Source organism: Geotrypetes seraphini, chromosome 14 (assembly GCF_902459505.1).
Source record: "Geotrypetes seraphini chromosome 14, aGeoSer1.1, whole genome shotgun sequence".
NCBI classification, from domain to species: domain Eukaryota; kingdom Metazoa; phylum Chordata; class Amphibia; order Gymnophiona; family Dermophiidae; genus Geotrypetes; species Geotrypetes seraphini.
The window spans coordinates 2,695,246-2,709,905 of NC_047097.1; the positions used below are offsets into that span (position 1 = coordinate 2,695,246).

The following is a 14,660-nucleotide window of genomic DNA, read 5'->3' on the forward strand; positions in this document are numbered from 1 at the left end:
ATTATGAATATGCCGGTGTCTGGATAACTACTTATTGTTACTGGAAACTCCCTTTGAGAACATGAAGAATCATTTGAGCTTGTCAAACAAACCTTTGATTTCAATAACAATCCAGAAGGAAAAAAAGTTTTGGGTTTTTTTAAACAGTGGCTAGTTGGATGTTTTATGTACTCGTAGTAGTTTTCATTAAACTGTGTGAATTTTTTCTAGACAAATTATAAATATTCTATTTGAATGAATTTTAATTGCTAAAGAATAGACCTCTACAGAGTCAGTATTTGATAGAAAAATTATCCAAACTAAAAAGAAGTTTTTTTCCTCTGAAACTGTATAATTCTATGTAGTACCACATGTTCAGAATACTTTGGGGTCTCTATTTTATAAACATTTAAAAAAATCCTACAATCTCTTCAGTAGATGTATGCTCACCAGTAGTGTTAGGTCATTGGGGTCACCTTGGTAACATTGGTTAAGCCTCTTTGAGGCAAGGATAGTACCAGCTGATTTGAAAATTGATACAATAAGACTTTGGTTGAAAAATTTCATCATTAGATATCATTGCCTAATTATAGACCTGATCCATCATTGCCTGTCTTGGCAAAAATTTTGGAAAAGGCAGTATTATTTCAATTGGAAGAATATTTTCAAACATTTGGGGCCTCTTCTATCAAACTGCGCTAGCTGTTTTTAGTGCAGAGAGCCGTGCTGAATGGCCCGCGCTGCTTCCAACGCTCATAGAAACTCTATGAGCGTTGGGAGTAGCGCGGGCCATTCAGCGATAAAATCTGCTAGCGCAGTTTGGTTTTGGATTCATTTCAGTATGGATCCAGAAAATTTCATAGTATGAAATCCCTGTTGATCTCATTTTCAGGGTTGGATTTAGGGTTTGGATTTGAGTTGTAATTATATTTTGGTACTTTTGGACATTTCAGCAACTTTTGACTGATCATGTTGTTCAACTGCACCATCTGCAGTATTTTGATATTTCAGAGACCATAGTGAATGATTTCAGTCTTTTCTATTTAAGAGAAAACAAGAAGTGAGCACTTAATGCAAATTTTTCTGCATTGAGCGATCTGACAGCAGATGTTCCTCAGGGTTCATCGTTATCTCTGATATTTTTTTTTTAATATTTATTTAATTCCACTCTTAAGAAATTGCAATCTAATATCTAGTACCAAGTTTATGCAAATGACATGCTGATATTTTGACTGAAGCTATTGAGGACATGCAGTCAGTATTTCTTATTCCAGTAGATTGGCTCTTTGCCAACGTTGATGTCACTAGGAGTTGTAAAACTCATCAGTGACTCCTGCGAGAATTAATTTGAGATGTACTTTCTCCGTAGCAGGGTCCTTTTTAACTGGAACCAATTACCAATGAATCTGTGAATGGCCACAGTTACCATGCATTCGTTTATCTGAGCCTTTGGTACGGCAGCCTAAGATGAAGATTTGGTATGATAGCACACTATATTTCTATAATTGTGTCTGTTCAGAGATGAGGTTCTGGATTGAGGATGGTGTAATTTATGGCCTCTTCTACAAAGCCACGCTAGCGGCCCCGAAGCCCATAGAGATTTAAAGGGCTTCGGGGCTGTTGCCACGCGGCAGTCGCTAGCGCGGCTTTCTAAAAGAGGCCGTTAGAGTGTGTTGCGTGATTTTATGTTCTTAAGTAATTGTTTTAGATTCTTCCCACCTTGGTGCGGGTTGTGTAGAAATGAATAATGTGGTTGTACATTATGGCGTCCTTTTACAAAGCTGTGGCACAAATTGGCCAGAAAATGGTTGATTTTCTCATTTATGAGCTGATTTTCTAATTATGGCTATGTGCTGTTGCTATCATCACGTGGACCCTTTCTGCCACTTGTTTGGTAGGTGTTAAGGGCTCATGCAATAAACACTTGCTAATCAGCATACGGCAATATAGCTGTGCCAATCAATTAGTACAGATGGGCCCACTATCCTTCACCAGAACCCCCCCCCCCCCTCAGCCAAAAAATAAAATTAATTTTTAGCATGTGGGTAGCAGGTGCACATTGGGATTTTACCAGAGGATGCCTCTGCTTGGTCAATTCTGCAAACAGAACCATTTTTTTAAGCACAGGCAGGCGCCCACGCTCAGTGAAAAATGCCATTTAAACGATGTTTTTAAATTGATTTTCAAGACGCCTAAAAAAAAACAGCACTGGAATCTCACCTCCGTAGGCGCTTTACAGCAGTGCTTCTCAACTCGGTCCTGGAATACCTCCCATGCCAGTCAGGTTTTCGAGATCTCCACAGTGAATATGCACAGACTTGATTTGCATACACTGCCTCCATTCTATGCAAATTTCTTTCATGCATATTCATTGTGGATAGCCATAATGACTGGCAAGGGGGTACTTCAGGACTGAGTTGAGAAATGCCGCTTTACAGCAGTGGTCCCCAACCTTGTCTTGGAGGACCACTAGCCAGTTGGGATTTGGGGATAGCCCTAATGAATATGCATGGGGCAGATCTGCATGCCTATCATCTTCATTATATGCAAATCTCTTTCATGCATATTCATAAGGACTATCCCAAAAACCTGACTGGCTAGTGGTCCTCCAGGACAGGGTTGGGGACCACTGCTTTACAGAACCTAATGCCACTGTAGGCATAGCTAACACCCGAAGTCCTGTAGGCACCATAACGCGCCCATGGAGGCGCAATTCACATCAAAGAGAGGAAAACCCTGACCTACATTTCTGGCACTGCAATTCTCTAAATGCCGTCATCTCGTGATTGACACACAATCGGTGGCTGCATTTAAGGCAGCCGGCAACAATGGCTCCATTTAGAGAATCCGGGCCTAAGTGCTTAACACACTTCAACAAGGAACAACAAGAAACCTTGTTGTTTCTTGAACAGCAAATTCTATCGCAGGATGATCTTTACGGGAATATATTGGACTAACTCCTTTGAGAGAGAAGCCCAGCAGTAAATCCTTTCTTGAGTAAGAACAATCGGCCACAATGATCAAGACACCAGGTGCAGAAGCCTAATGGAACATCTCTACCCAACAGTTTATTTTCAGTTGTTGTAATAAGAGTATTTCCATGCTGCGATTTCCTGCTTATTAGTGGCGTATTTGCCACCGGGGGCAGAGCACCCTTCTCCATGCAGTGGGGGCTGTGTGGAGCAGCTACAGGGCTGAGGCTGTCAACTCTGCCGTTCCCCTGCCCTAGAACAGGGGGGTGGAGGCCAGTGGAGTCTACAGCCACGCACACCAGACTGCGGCTCCGTGGCTTCTCCTTACACCGCTTTACTGGCTGTACCCAGGTTGGACAGCCTCAATCCAACACTGCTACTAATTACTAGAGCTCTGTATGATTAAAGTACTTTTAGGTGTTAAGCATTGAGTTTCTTGCCTTGAGCTAGGTATTAACTATTCTTGAAGAGTCCTAACTTTATGAAAAAAAAAAAGTCAAAATGAAGTCATTCAGTAAACAAAATAGTGTCAATTGACACTTCTAACCCAACCCAATTCTTTTATCTATATTATTATTATTATTTTTTTTTTTTTGGGGGGGGGGTTAATGCAAGCTGTCACAACTATTCCTTGTTAGCTGCATCGTTGTGCCTAGTGATACTGAACAGATGAGGCAAGAAAGGAAGAGGTTATCGCAGACGATCCCTGGGGAAAGTGTTTTCAAAGTAGCATGCTTCTAGAAAATTCACTTAATGTGGCTCCTAGTGATATGCTGAAGCTCAAGAAAGGAGCTATCAGGCACCCAGAAGTTTAAGGTCCAAGAGGATCATGAGATTAGGAGCTCCAGAGGTTAAAGTAGATAAAAAGGGAGGGCTCAATATTCATAAGATGAATGTAACTTTGAATGTTATGCTCCTAAATTGGCCTCTTTGAAAATCTACTAGGGCAGAGTGTTTGTTTATGCTCAGAATTTCACTAAACTCTTAAAATTAGCAGAGTGAAGAGTAGTTCGTAACATGGGTGGATTTAGGATGGGGAAAAAGGTTTGGCGCTTAAGCACCGATATATAATACTAGGCTTATGCTTTTGACATACCCAACGGCATTGACATCTCTAGCCTAAGCTAAGTATCAACTTCATTGAAAATGATTAAATATAGTAAAAGGAATTATATATGAGCTATTAAGCTCTTGTTTAGAGATAAGACACTAACAGACCCAGTGACGAGCTGGCACGCAAATCTTAGAACTATGAGAAGTTTGAGTTCTGAGTGGTGGCGCTGAGGGTCTGGTAAGATTGGACAAAGGTACTAGCCCAGCTGGAGTAATTAAATCTGGCTTTATTGTCAATCTAAAGCAGGGGTCTCAAAGTCCCTCCTTGAGGGCCGCAATCCAGTCGGGTTTTCAGGATTCCCCCAATGAATATGCATTGAAAGCAGTGCATGCACATAGATCTCATGCATATTCATTGGGGAAATCCTGAAAACCTGACTGGATTGCAGCCCTCAAGGAGGGACTTTGAGATCCCTGCTCTAAAGGATGGCATAGGTGCTAAACTAGCCAATGAGTTATTCTCTTCTCAAATTACAAATGCAGGTGGTATCTTATAGGCTAACCAATGTATTGAGGCATGAGCTTTCAAGGCCCAACATCCACTTAATCAAATTATGCTTTTAACTTTAGTGACTATGTTTTAACTTGAGTAATCTGCGAATGTTATCTAACTTTACTGATCTGCCGATGAAATGTATTCAGATAGACCTGGTACTTTTTTCTGTATTACTCAGTGTGCTGCTTCCAAAGTTTTGCTCAGTATTTCGTAAGATCCAAACTGTTTCATGTTTCACCTTCTGGTTTGCCAGGAGCTTCTTGACTTTTAGGCATACAGGAAGGAAGTCAGGGTAGGAATAATTTCACATGGATATGACATCACTGTCATTACTTTGGATTGCTTGGCATTGTTGCTCCAGAACGGTATTATCAGTCCATAATCTTCCCTCATTCATCTTATTCACTTATTAGTCCTCAGCCTGCATAGATCATATCCATTTCAAAACTTATGAGTCTCAATGTAAAGAACTGCATCTTACCTCAGCCTAAATAAATGGATCCATTTGTAGAGCTTGAAGTCAGTCTTTTCAAAACGATCACAAACTAGCATTTGTGCAGGTGACTATTTTTGGCTGTTTGAGTACCAGAGCTGGTGACGCACCAAGTAATATCACTCTGGAACTTTGAAACCAAAGTCTTCTGGGTTTGGCCTGTTGCTCAGATGTTTCCAGCATTGCTTCTGGTCTCATTTAGATCAGTGTCAGAGCTGAGATATTCAGCAGCCTTGTCAGAGAGAGTGGCACAGTGGTTAAAGCTACAGCCTCAGTACCCTGAGGTTATGGGTTCAAACCCATGCTGCTCCTTGTGACCCTGGGCAAGTCACTTAATCCCCCCATTGCCCCAAGTACGTTAAATAGATTGTGAGCCCACCAGAACAGACAGGGAAAAATGCTTGAGTACCTGAATAAATTCATGTAAACCACTCTGCTCCCCTGGGAGAACGGTATAGAAAATTGAATAAATAAATAGTGTGAAAAGCTTCAGCCTCTGATAACACTGCACAACAATTTTTTGGTTAAGTCTTGATTCCTGAAAAGTTTTTGGTGATTATGACAGGTACCAACTTGGTATGCTCAAATATGGTTTTGGTTTTACTGCATCACGTAAGAACTATGAGAAATAGACATTTTTATGTTTACTGACAATAAAATATATAGTCAAGTTTACGTTTCGCACAAGCGACTAAATGAAACAGAATTAAAAGTGTTTTGCTCCCGAGTTTCTTTTATATTCAGTGTCTGGTGCATCACGTTGTAGCATCCAACAATAGTCGGCAAGCATTGACGGATTCCAATTGCCCTGGTATCGTTTCTCCATCGTAGCTATGTCTTGATGAAACCTTTCACCGTGCTCGTCACTCACAGCACCGAGATTTGCGGGGAAGAAGTCCAAGTGTGAATGGAGGAAATGAATCTTGAATGACATATTGCACTTCATTCTCTTGTATGCTTTGAGAAGTTTGTCTACCAGCTGAATGTAGTTTGGGGCTCTGTAATTGCCCAGAAAATTGTCAACAACGTCTTTCAAGGCTTTCCAGCCAATTTTTTCCGGCCCAACTAACAGATCTTCAAATCGCTTGTCACTCATAACATGTCTGATCTGGGGGCCAACAAAAATACCCTCTTTGATCTTGGCATCAGTTATTCTTGGGAACATCTGTCTTAAATAACGAAAACCTTCCCCTTCCTTGTTCATTGCTTTCACAAAATTCTTCATGAGTCCCAGTTTAATGTGAAGAGGAGGCAAAAATATCTTTGTCGGGTCAACAAGCGATTCATGTGCTACATTTTTCTGTCCTGGAACTAACTTTTTACGGAGTGGCCAGTTCTTTCTAGAATAGTGCGACTCTCTGTCTCGGCTGTCCCATTCGCAGATGAAACAGCAGTACTTTGTATAGCCAAGCTGCAGTCCTAGTAACAGAGCAACGACTTTGAGGTCTCCACAGATATTCCAGTTATACCTGGTATACTGGACATACTTTAGTAACATTTCCATATTCTCATATGTTTCTTTCATATGTGCTGCATAGCCAACAGGTACTGAAGGATAAACGTTGCCATTGTGCAACAGAACAGCTTTCAGGCTTAACATTGACGAATCAATGAAAAGACGCCACTCTTCCGGGTTGTGATCACAACCAAAGACCGAGAACAATCCTTCAATGTCACAACAGAAACAGAGACTGTCGACTTGTGCAAAAAATTTGGTTATATCATGATGCCGGTCTCGAAACACAGAAATTTTCGTACCTGGTGATAGCAAACACCATTCCTGCAGTCTCGAACCTAGCAGCTCAGCTTTTGCTTTTGACAGACCCAAATCTCTGACCAAATCGTTCAATTCGGACTGTGTTATCAGATGTGGATCGCCTGATGAGGATGGTTCAAAATCCGGGTCAATGTCACTGTTAGAACCCTGCACTGCAGTTTCTTCATCTGGTTCGTCTAAGGTCCAATCCTCTGGTGGTTTCGGAACTGGAAGACTGTCATCATGTGGCATGGGTCTCATTGCTGAAGGCAGATTAGGATATTCAATTGACTTCTTGTTTTTGGCAGAGAAACCAGACACATTAGTCAAACAGAAATAACAGTCCGTCACATGGTCTTTCTGTTCTCGCCATATCATCGGAACAGCAAATGGCATCGTCTTTCGAGTACCTCTGAGCCAGGCTCTCAGACTAACAGCACATGTCGCACAGCAAATGTGAGGCGCCCATTGCTTGTCTTGATCACCTATTTTGCAGCCAAAATACAGATGATAGGCTTTCTTTACAAGGGCAGTCATCGAACGTCTCTGAGGCGTAAGTGTATATTCCCCACAGATATAGCAGAATGTGTCGCGGCTGTTACGACACCGACGAGACATATTGCCCGACACCAAAACGTCTATAGCATCAAGCTTACTTACTGTTATATTGCTACAGCTACTATACTACTATACTTTACTATACTGATACTATATACACACACGGACTATCTATATTAACCAAATGAGCAGGATCGGTGTATGGAAGCCACCATTATAGCATGGTGAGACAGCGCAAGCTCGTTCAGACCTGCCCAGACATGCCCAGGATGTCATCTTCCATAAAACAGCTTCCAACCTGGCTAGATTTTATGCATGGACATACCCAGGCGGCACAAACCGTTGTTGATAAGACACTTATGGGAGAAAAAATTGTTTGCATCCAAATATAAGAAAAAATCACGACAAAATTGAAGATTTCTCTGAAATGGTACGTGATGGGTAATTTTTGATGTAATATTCATGATCAGCACCCAAAATTCTATAAGAAACACCCAGCAGTGTTCAGGAAGCAAAAACTTTGTTGTGCAGTGTAACCAGAGCTGGTATTGTGATGTCATAATGCCTCATTCCACCAATGCCTAAGAGCCAGCCTCATCAGTGATGGCTTCATTGCCCTATACTTGGCCCACTTCTACTAGGTTTTGATTTCTAGAGTGGTGCAGTGGTTAAAGCTACAGCTTCAGCACCCTGAGGTTGTGGGTTCAAACCCCCGCTGCTCCTTGTGACCCTGGGCAAGTCACTTAATCCCCCCATTGCCCCAAGTACGTTAAATAGATTGTGAGCCCACCAGGACAGGGAAAAATGCTTGAGTACCTGAATAAATTCATGTAAACCACTCTGCTCCCCTGGGAGAACGGTATAGAAAATTGAATAAATAAATAGTGTGAAAAGCTTCAGCCTCTGATAACCAGAGCTGGTATTGTGATGTCATAATGCCTCATTCCACCAATGCCTAAGAGCCAGCCTCTTAGAAAATTGAATGAATGAACGAATGAATCACCCAGGACTGATAAGCTGAGCAGACGTATGTAGCTGTGGCTTTCACGTTCAGTGGTTTCATGAACCAAAGCACTGCTCAGGCCATTCTCAGTCTGCTTCCATTGTTTGCCCTTTGATTGTGGATTTCTGAAAACCAGGCATGGTAGGTATGGCATGAGGGCTGGGTTGAGAACCATGTACATATGATAATGCAGTAAGCCACCTCCAGCATTAATTGGACAGGTATGCTAAAAGCCCAACTTCTTATTTACAGTTTGTTTTTGCAGATCCTCCGGATTATAATAAACATCAATTTAGTTTAGCTCCTATTGCGATTTGTTTTCCCCATTTTTACGAAGGAGAGTCTTTTCAATATTTTTTCCCTTCAGGTACCTCTTAGTGTTAGTCAAAGGTTTGGGAGCAGGACTGGTGCTAGGGGATTGCAACCAGGAAATGAAACTAAGCACCAGGCCTAGAGGGTCTCGAGCCTGCCTCAAACTGAACACAAAGACTGGAGGTGAGCTTTTAGTCCCTCCATATTTGGGAGACTACAAGACTATGAAATACATTTTCTACTGGTGCTTCTACTCCCAGGATAAAAACGTTAGGGAACTGCATACTGCCCTCATGTGCTGGGTATCAGTGTGTACAGTCAGGATGGACACAGTAACATAAGAACATAAGAATTGCCGCTGCTGGGTCAGACCAGTGGTCCATCGTGCCCAGCAGTCCGCTCCCACGGTGGCCCCTAGTTCAAAGACCAGTGCCCTAACTGAGACCAGCCCTACCTGCGTATGTTCCGGTTCAGCAGGAACTTGTCTAACTTTGTCTTGAATCCCTGAAGGGTGTTTTCCCCTATAATACCCTCATTTTAAGAATCATGCCTTAATCTGTGCATATTCAATATGCTGACTTTTGAGAGAAAATAATGCATATAGTAAACCGTTCAAGTCACTTTGTTCGAACCTGTGTTCTTAGAAATATATCTTACCATTATTATATTAAAGGCAAAACATTAACACTTTATGCCCAAATTTCTGACTAGACTATGTGGAGGATGCGCTAAAGACAGCAATCTGCGCTAAACCTGTTTTCACAGCTTTAATGATTTTCGCTGCTACTGACCCGATGCATAAAATGGTCCACCACGTGTTTTTCCCCTCGATCGCCCATTTTCCGAACCGGCCATGCAAATGATCTAAAAACCCCATGCAAAACAGTGAAGCAATTGATGCACTAGCATCGATTGTCTATTCCCCCCCCCAAAAAAAAATAAAATTGGGGTTTTAATGGCAGTAAAAACGACTTGTCGGTAACTGTGTTACCAAAATACAGAAAGAGGATTCTTCTATATGTAATCCAACCCAATAAATAAATTTTAGTGAACTAATAGGGTTCCCGGATATTTAGAAAGACCCTATCTTTGCCACCAAAATCTTTCTTCTTATCCCTCTGTGTACTTCTTATGTTCTTCTTCTCTAAAATTGTATTTCTCCCCCTCTTCCCTATTGTTTCCTGTGTCTTTAAAAAGTAGTTACCCTTGTATGTCTTGTAATGAATTATGTATATTATGTTACTTTTACTATTTGTACAACGCTTTGTACCTTTGGTTAAGCGTTTAATCAAACAAATGAATAAACTTGAATAAAATCACCTCTTTATACAGATCAGATTGGCTATCTCATGCCTACCAATTTATAGAGGAATTTTTAAGATAAGTCTATTAATAGTTTTTACTTGCCCCAAATCTAACACAAAACTTCTCTTGATGGCTTAGGTCAGGGGTGTCCAATGTCGGTCCTCGAGGGCCGCAGTCCAGTCGGGTTTTCAAGATTTCCCCAATGAATATTCATGAGATCTATTTGCATGCACTGCTTTCATTGTATGCTAATAGATCTCATGCATATTCATTGGGGAAATCCTGAAAATCCGACTGGATTGCGGCCCTCGAGGACCGACATTGGACACCCCTGGCTTAGGTGAAACAACTAGGAGGAAAGGCATATCGTATGTCATTGGTGGCCCTCCCATAATATACATTATCTCAGGTCCATATTCTGCTATTCCGATATAATCATCTATGCCAACTCCTCCTCCCCTTCCCTTAATACTTCAGACTCACTTGTTAAACTTTATTTATTTTATATAGAAAAAAAATATATTGTTGTTATTCCCAATATACAGATTTAATCATTATCCCCAATAATGCTTAATTTTATTCATGAGGGGCTACTGCTAAAAAACTCCTTTTTCAGATTGCACAACTCCTAATTCATTCAAGAAGCTACCTTATAAAAAAAACTTTTAATTCAACCCATATAATAGCAACACTTATCTTCAATAGCCTTAAATATCAACTGCCCGACGCTCTGTTCTCATTCGAGCGTTTCAGTCATCTGACCTTCATCGGGGGAATTTCATTTGTTGCTATGTCACTCTGAAAAGAATCATTTAAACTATTTAAATGATATAGAACAACCTATTAAACGAACTTCCCAAAACACCCCTCACTTAAAAACTATATATCTTGACTATGAATCACAAACCTAACTGCCACATTATTTTATTATTTAGAAACTACATATCAACAACTTAACTATTAAAATCTCTTCCCCTTTAATAATAAACTTCATACAGATCGTGAGTTTTCTGTATAACACACAGGTCTATTATCGCACACTTTCGCATAAATACTGTTACTGACAGGTTTGCCTGGGTTTTTTTTTCTATGGCACAGATATTTTGTACCATAAAAAAAAGGAAAAAAAGTCCCCCACGACCGATGATGGCCCTCGCCAACAACCCCCGAGAAATGCGGTTGTCCCCCGTCCCCCCCGAAGCCACTGCCACCCCTGTACTATAAAAAAAAAAATGGCAGGAAGGATGCCCACTCCCTCCTACCACCTCACGCCCCCCAAAAAAAACCTCTCCATACCTTTTTAAAATGTTGGAAGCATTTCGCTCTCAGACTCCTGATTGGGGCTGACTGTCTAAATGATGGGCCTTCCCCCTTCTCAGTTCATCGTGATGCACAAGGAGGAGCCAAAGGCGTCTGAGTCAATCAGGCCTTAGGCACCTCCCATTGTATCCAGGATACTGAGGGAGGAGCCTAAAGCCCTGATTACTCAAGCCAATTGGTCAGATTGTGCGTGTACAATATGCATACAACGTCTGTGCCATTAAAAAGAATAAAGAAGCCCTAACAGCAGTGACAGGCAGCTGCTTCCCCTGTCACTGCTGTTAGGGCTCTGCGCATGTGTCGATCACTCACTGAGCGATTGATTGGTTGCATTTCCATGCAAATGATTTGCATCTCCGTGCAAACTTGATAGCGCGTCGATTGCTGCTGGAGAATCGGCCAGAGAATTGACCAACAGCAATCGAGTCGGTATCTTTAGTGCATCTAGACCAGTGGTCTCCAACTCAAACCCTTTGCAGGGCCACATTTTGGATTTCTAGGTACTTGGAGGGCCTCAGAAAAATTAGTTAATGTCTTATTAAAGAAATGACAGATTAGCATGATCTAAAACTCTTTATAGTTTATAAATCTTTCCTTTTAGCTAAGTCTTAATAACAATATTGTAATTTATAGCTAAAGAGACATATGATCAAGAAACTGTTTTATTTTACTTTTGTGATTGTGATAAACATACTGAGGGCCTCAAAATAGTAGCTGTTGGGGCATATGGCCCCTAGGCCGTGAGTTTTGAGACCACTGATCTAGCCCTAACGTCAGTTGCACATATAATTTAACTAGCTTTAACAACCAAATTATTGGATATAATTTGGGTTAATTGATAGTTACATGTATAAATGCCATTCGTCTGTATTCTAGTCATTACATGCTCAAATTCCATAGTGTGCAACTTCAAGGAGGCAGGACATGGGCGTGTCGGGCAGTTATGCACACATAGGGTCACCAGATTTCTGCTTTACAAAGAAAAGGCATCCGGCTCTGCCCTGTTCCGCACCCGCACAAACCTTGTGTTTCATTCCCCGAGCTCGGGGCCTCTTCAAGAGGACCTTCTCACATGCATGCATGTGTGTGATGTCATCGCATCGACATGCGCGGAGGCTTTCCAGACGCGGCCACAAGTTTGGGGCCTTCCAGAACCCGGACAAACTGGAGGGTTCTAGAAATCCCTCTGGGCATCCGGACAGTCCTCTAAAAAGAGGACATGTCCAGGTTTTCTCGGACATCTGGTAACCCTATGCACACAGGTTGTAAAATACTAGCATTTAGGCACCTAACTGCTTACAGTTAGGCCTAAGCATTTATTCCAGCCATTCAGCTAGTGTTAGTGTTCATGTTCAAAGTTAGGTGCATAAATCCCAGTTGCACGCACAATAGAGAATGATAAGGGGACAAATTTTTTCCCCTCCCTGGGAGAACTCATTTTCCCATCCCCGTGAGTTCTTTTCCTGACCCTGCCTCATTCCTGCAAGCTCCGTCTTCATCTGCACAAGCCTCAAACACTTTAAAATCCTAAGTAGCAACATTCTAGAGCTCAGATTGTGATGTCATAATGCCTCATTCCACCAATGCCTAATCTCCGTCCTCATCTGCACAAGCCTCAAACACTTTAAAATCATAAGTAGCAACATTCTAGAGCTCAGATTGTGATGTCATAATGCCTCATTCCACCAATGCCTAAGCTCCGTCCTCATTTGCACAAGCCTCAAACACTTTAAAATCCTAAGTAGCAACATTCTAGAGCTCAGATTGTGATGTCATAATGCCTCATTCCACCAATGCCTAATCTCCGTCCTCATCTGCACAAGCCTCAAACACTTTAAAATCATAAGTAGCAACATTCTAGAGCTCAGATTGTGATGTCATAATGCCTCATTCCACCAATGCCTAAGCTCCGTCCTCATTTGCACAAGCCTCAAACACTTTAAAATCATAAGTACCAACATTCTAGAGCTCAGATTGTGTTGTCATAATGCCTCATTCCACCAATGCCTAAGCTCCGTCCTCATCTGCACAAGCCTCAAACACTTTAAAATCATAAGTAGCAACATTCTAGAGCTCAGATTGTGATGTCATAATGCCTCATTCCACCAATGCCTAAGCTCCGTCCTCATTTGCACAAGCCTCAAACACTTTAAAATCATAAGTACCAACATTCTAGAGCTCAGATTGTGTTGTCATAATGCCTCATTCCACCAATGCCTAAGCTCCGTCCTCATCTGCACAAGCCTCAAACACTTTAAAATCATAAGTGTTCGAGGCTTGTGCGGTTAAAGCAGAGCTTACAGGAATGGGACAGCGACAGTGACAAAACTCAAGGGGACGGGACAGAGAAATTGAGTTCCCGGAGGGATGGGGACAGATTTATCCCTGTGTTACTCTCTGATGCACAACTGCCATTACAGAATCCATGCTTAGCATGCAAACTCCTAGGCGATCGGTAGGAAATTAACCTCTAAGGGGGCAATTCTATACCAGGGTGCTCATTTTTAAGCGCCAACTGTGCACATGAATGTACAGATAAGTGAATCCTTATGCATGAAGTGGCAACTAAGCACTACTTTGTAAGGGCATGCGTAAGTAAATGCAAGGGGGTGGAGCTTCCGCTTATATATGCCACTTACAGGAGACTGGAAATTATGTACGTCCTTGCTGCGTTTAGGCATCTGCAGTTATGTCAGGCCTATGGCTGGTGCTACTGTGGATAGCCCGATACCAGATTGTGCTAGTACTCTATAACATAATCTGGGTGTCCGGGTGCATTGAAGACTATAAAGGAAGCACCCACTTATAGAATTACCCCCCTAAGTACACAGGTGGAACTGTTCTGTACCTCCATTTGAAAGAGCATGTGGTGACAAAGGAAACCGTGCAAACACTGCAGCATTAAGATATGGATGCAAGGACCAAAGCCTCAGTCCATGCGTTCTAATATGCGGAAGCAAAAAAGTAGCAAGAGCGCTTATGTAATATTGTATAAGAGCTATGATCTTACCAGAGTATAAAGTCTGTGTTTCTCGTGAGACAGGAAGGAAACTGGCTCTTCAGACTGAAAAAAAAATGGAGTTAAAACCCCAAGAGGCCATTTATGTTCCGACTTGGGACTGTGTGCAGGAAAGCGGCCAGGAGAGGCAGCTGTCACTGCTGAGGAATGCTGCCCCCGATCCAGCCTCAGGGCAGAAGCAGCTCTTTTTTCCAAGCTGTCTAGGCCGTCTTCCAAAGCTTAAACCGACAGTATTTCACTGTACCATACAGGATTCAAAAACACATTCTCCCTCAGGTATATTTTCATTTTAGAGACTCGAAAGTATCCTCTGCTGTACGTTGACATAGAGAGC

The 14,660-nt window shown here is 41.8% G+C and overlaps 1 long non-coding RNA gene across 1 annotated transcript in view; it reads right to left on the reverse strand.

Moving 5' to 3' along the window:
* The window catches only part of LOC117348326, a 135,039-nt gene extending 120,641 nt beyond the window's left edge, over positions 1-14,398 (reverse strand). Inside the window, exon 1 of the long non-coding RNA XR_004536965.1 lies at positions 14,318-14,398. This is a non-coding gene — a long non-coding RNA (uncharacterized LOC117348326). The remainder of the gene's footprint in view (positions 1-14,317) is intronic.
* Positions 14,399-14,660: the final 262 nt, after the last annotated feature.